The sequence below is a fragment of the Mandrillus leucophaeus genome, unplaced genomic scaffold (genome assembly GCF_000951045.1).
Source record: "Mandrillus leucophaeus isolate KB7577 unplaced genomic scaffold, Mleu.le_1.0 Scaffold211, whole genome shotgun sequence".
In the NCBI taxonomy this organism is placed as follows: Eukaryota; Metazoa; Chordata; class Mammalia; order Primates; family Cercopithecidae; genus Mandrillus; species Mandrillus leucophaeus.
In genome coordinates, this window is record NW_012102155.1 from 440249 (window position 1) to 445661 (window position 5413).

The following is a 5413-nucleotide window of genomic DNA, read 5'->3' on the forward strand; positions in this document are numbered from 1 at the left end:
TGGCAGGCACCTGTAATCCCAACTACTCGGGAGGCTAAGGCAGGAGAATCGCTTGAATCTGGGAGGCAGAGGTTGCAATGAGCCGAGGTAGTGCCACTGCACTCCAGACTGGATGACAGGGCAAGACTCCATTTCAAGAAATAAATAAATAAGTAAATAAATAAATAAATCCACACACTGGTGCCAGGAAGATCCTGCCTTACAGGCACCAGAGACAAACATTCCAATTCCTCAGAGAGAAGGGAATAAGCAGAGGGCCCTTGGCAGAGTGGGTCCTGCCTTCCCTTGCAGGGGTAGGTGAACAGGGAAGAGAGCTGCCCACAACCTTCTCCAATCTTGCCCATCTCCTTTGGATGGCAGGAGACTCAGCGGCCTGCAGCAGCCTTCAGTTTGGCAGGAGATAGAGGTGGTGATGGGAACTTCTCTGCAGAATTTGAGTTGCTCAAGAAAGACTGCAGGTAGACCGCCTTGTGGAAGAGTCTGTTGCTTAACAAGGCCACCAAGGAGAAGAGGCACAACTGGAAGAGGCTGATAATATATGAGGGCTGCATTGCTGTGAGAAAAGCCAAGGGCAAACCAATCCAAAGCAGTAAGGACAATTCCTTTCTATGTTAGACAACCGCTGATGCATTTCAATTCCTTTATTGAACCAAGGATATTCGAAGCAGTACAGAGAGAGAGAAGTGACATGTGCAAGAGGCTAACCAGCTGACCAACAAAATGTATGGGAAGGAGATTCACAAACATTCCCTGAATCAGGAAAAGAGCCTACAGCAAAAGGGTGAAGACCATGTCATCAAAAGGGTGAAGACCATGTCAGCAATTCCCACTAGGGAATGGGTGAGGCTTTCTCCCTAATACCTCAAAAGCCAGGTCAGCTGTATCCTGGCATCAAATGGCATTCACAGCTTTGCAAAGCACAAACCAGTGGATAACCCAAAGAGCACTGGAAATTGTCGTGAGGAAGAATTCCAGCCATAAGCAAACATCTCCATGTAATGATCAATAAATCAGTCAATAAATCGGGCTGTTACTGACTGAAGCACAGGAATAAATATCCCATAAAACAAGAGGAGATTGAAGCCCATTCCAAGGGCAACACTGTAAAATTCTCCTAACAATACGTGGCTCACTCTCTTGCTTCTGCTCTATACTCTGGGCTCTTTTCTGTGCTAGGAGGCTACTTGACCTTCTGGGCACAGTGGTCCCGGCCCTGGGAGCACCCTGGCAGGGCTGGCAGTCAGGGTTGGAGGAACTTATTAGGGCAATGGTGGCAAGGGGACCAGCCAGAGACCCGGTGGTGAAGCGGCAAGTCCTTCATGATGAAAGATTTGGGGGCACTTCTCTCTCCTTTGTGTATTTGATAATATGGGTGGTGAAGAGATGGCTGACTGACTGTCAAACCATTCTCCAGGACCTTGACAGGGGAATCAAAGACTCCATTTGGGGTGTTTTTACCATCTCAAAACTAGATGCTCGAATCCAGCAATAGGGAGAGGCGCAATGTCGAAGAAAGGCAAGTAGTGTCCTAGCCCAGAGAAGGGCCCAGGTATGCATTATTTCTTAAGGCAATTGCATAGCAGAGATTTTATTAGGATTTGGAATGTATTCACCGATTTTTGCAACATTACCATATTTTACTATTCTGATAGCGATGCCTACCTAGAGGAGTTGTTGGGGTGAAATACATAAGCCAAATTAAAACATATTTCTTAACTAATGATCAGATCTAGATAAACTTAATTTGGTGGGAATTTTTAACTTTGTAGTAATTTACTTCAACTCTTAAGTAATTCATAGAGGTGAGGTGTTTATATAGTAAATTATGCAAATGAACATTTTTAAAATGAAATAAAATAGAATCTGATGAAAACTAATCCTTAGATATCAACAAAATATATTTTTATTATTTGCAAAACCAATTTTTTAAATTAAATGCCTGATACAGTTTATGCTATGATATGAAAAGAAAATTTGGTTCCTTATTTTTTCCTAGAACTATAATCATTATTAAATTCATATAAATTATTTAACAATGAACAAAGAACATAGAAGATTAGAAATATCATTTTAATCTAATAATTCAATGAGGTTGTGAAAACATAAAATCTTATGTATTGGGAGAAGTCATTTAACTTTCTATGTCTTTTCTTTTCTATTTAAGTTAATACTATTGACATATTCACAAGGTTGTTGAAAGGTATGAGCAACATAAAAATTGTAAAGTAGTTTAGAAATACGAAGTGCTATGTAAGTGCTTGAAGATGGCTATGCTTCTGTGAAGAAAGTCCAAATTTCTATTTATTTTATCAGTACAAAATGAAACAGTCTCCTATTACTTGAGTGTTATGACAGAGAAATCAAATGCAAATTCTTTACATAATGAAGAAATAGTTGACTTAAAATGAATGATGACATGAAATTTACATATTTCAGCTCTTACCTGACCTTTTCATATTATCTAAAATCTTTCCCTACAATAAATGGCTACTTAGTCATCTAGAAAATCAAATTTAGTTGGGCCAAATACTTTGTAATAAAACTGCCCCATAAACTAAACTGTCCTCCGAAGAAACTATTCATGAAAAGAAATATGAGTTGAAATATTGTCCTTGGGGGAATAATTTAAACTTATCCAGATAATTATTATATTGATCTTTGCAAAAAACCCTTTAGTCAGTTGGCCCAGCATGTGGCCCTAGCTGACTCCTTTAATGCTGAGCCTCAGCTTCCACAATTTCAAAAGCAAGGAGAGGGGTTAAACCTGCCCTAAATCTCACAAGGTAATTGGAATGTGATTAGATATGTGGGTGTTTAACATATTTCATATATGTTTACATGTAAAGAATAAAGATGCTGAAAAACTATGGCTCTCGCTGCTTTATTAATTTGACTTTGAATCTCTCAGGAAAAGCAAAATATCAAGTTGTTACATTTACCTTACTTGCTCCCTCTCTCCGGAGACAGAAATTCAAAATAGAGAAATTCAATTAACAAACATATTTTAATTATTCTTCGTTTACTTTTTTAAAGAAAAAAACAAAGAATTAACTAGTAGACATAGATTCATATAATAAAACATTAAAGCCTAGTGAGAGCCTATCAACTTTGATGATATGTTGCAAACTGTGCAAACATTATATTTAGTTTTTAACTAGTTTGTCTCTCCTGAAGTTTAGTCACATACATTGGCACCCCCAAGTCCTGTTTGACTTTGCCACCCTTAATCATACCTGTAAGTGCTAGATGTGGGTATTTATGAACTGACAAAGGAAATTTGAATTTTTGGTATATATCTCAGTAGCCAACTTAATGAATGTATATTTCCTGAGTGAGCATTCTTTAGAAAATTGAATTCAGTTTATTCAAACAATATAAAGGGATAGAAAACAAAGAAAAAATAATCCTAGGACTGTGGATTTAAAAGCAACCACTGTTAAGTTGGTGTGTGTGTGTATATATATACACACACACATATATATGTATATGTGTGTGTGTGTTCATATATGTGGGTAGTATATAATAAACACAATAGTGTATTATTTTATTTGTACAAAAATTAGATTATCTTATAGGTGTTGCTCTGTAACTTACTTTTTTCATTTAACTGCTCATAAATCTGTCTTTCTATCATCTACCTATTTGTCTTCATGAGCATCTTTTACAATTACTCTTCCAATCCAAACTTCTACAGTGGGGTGTAGTAAAAAACAGTAGACAGCAAATCTATGAATGTCAATTCTCAAAGCCCAGGACAAGAAACGGACATCAGGAAAGTTTGTCATCAGATAGCAAGACCCAAACCAGCAAGCTCAAGTTTGGGGGAACCCTGTGGTCCAGTGAAGAGAGTATGGTAATAATAAGAGCAGCTCAGTGGTAGATGATCAAGACAGTTTGTGTGTGTGTGTGTGTGTGTGTGTGTGTGTGTGTGGTGTGTTTTATTAAACATAGAAAATTGGGTAGAAACCTAATTATCAAAATTCAAATCTGAGGCTGTATGCAAAGCAGGTTGGGGAAGAAAGACATCCAGATTCAGGAACAAGGAAGAACTCTAACAGAGAAAATTGACATTCTCCTCTTTCCTCAGATATATTAAGCTCTTCCTCACGCAAAGCTTTCAAATATGCTTTTTCTTCTGTCTAAATATATTCCTCCTGCCATTTCTTACTTGACTTTTCATTCTCCATCATTTACTTTCCTCTGAGGAGTCTTCCAGGTTTCTGTAAGCTAAATTAGGTCCCCCTAACATCCTTTATTACCAGTTAGCTTTGATGCATAACAAAATAACCCAAATTTAGTAGCTTAAATAAAAACTATTTATTTCACTCACAATTCCATGTATCAGTATTTTGGCCTGGGTTCTGGTGTATGGTTCTTCTGCTAGTCTCAGCTGGGCTCACTCCTATCTCTAAGGTCAGACACAGGTTCTGAGATCAATTGGCCATTTGACTTAGACCTGGCTGGTCCTGAATGCCCTGATTCACATATTTGGGGTTTGGCTATCTGGAAAATGGAACTTCTTAATTCTTCTCTATAGTCTCGTGGTGGTTTCAGATTTAACATATGGCAAAAGAGAAATCCTCAATATGCAAATACTTTGCTTGCATCATATTTGCTAAAGACTTATTGGCCAAAGTAAGGTATATGATTCACCTAAGTGAAAATTAGACTTTATCTCTATATGATATAATCTGCAATGTACTATTATAAGAGCATGAATACAGAAAGAGGAAGTATTTGTGGCTATTTCTACAATCTACTAAACACTATCTCATAATATCCTAAAATTTTTCCTCAAAGTACTAATATTTATACTTTATTTGCCTAATTATTTTTAACTTATGTTTCTACTACTGGACTATAAGACAATGAATATTACATGAACAGAAACCATTTCTATTTTTCCCAAAACTATTTTAAGTGCCAAGCCAAGAGTCTGCTTGATAGCAAGTTGTTTGTAATTAGTTATTGAATAGATGCATAAATGAATCAGAATTAGGGCATAAAATTAGGGTTTCAAATCTAGCATTGGTATCCCAGTCATGAGTCTCAGACTGCTGCATCACAGATGCCTATTTCTTAAGATTATTTGGTTTACATAAGAAAAAAATGCATTCATTCTTATTTAATCCATTTGTATTTCATTTACGGTGGAATATGAATCGTAACTGATCGGTAAAGGAATATGTAACGAATAGATTTGTAAGAACTATAATGTCAAACATCTTTTTTTAGTCAAACATCACTGTTTAGGCTATAACACTAAGGGAGGAGACCACCCCTCATATTGTCTTATGGCCAATTTCTGCCTCCAAAGAAAGAAGTAAAAACTAAAAGGCAGAAATGAAATCCAGAGGCAGACAGCCCGGCACCACACCCTGGGCCTGGTAGTTAAAGATCAACCCCTGACCCA

General features: G+C 37.1%; 1 pseudogene; it reads right to left on the reverse strand.

Moving 5' to 3' along the window:
• Positions 1 to 365: 365 nt before the first annotated feature.
• Positions 366 to 3231, reverse strand: LOC105539932 (annotated as a pseudogene).
• Positions 3232 to 5413: the final 2182 nt, after the last annotated feature.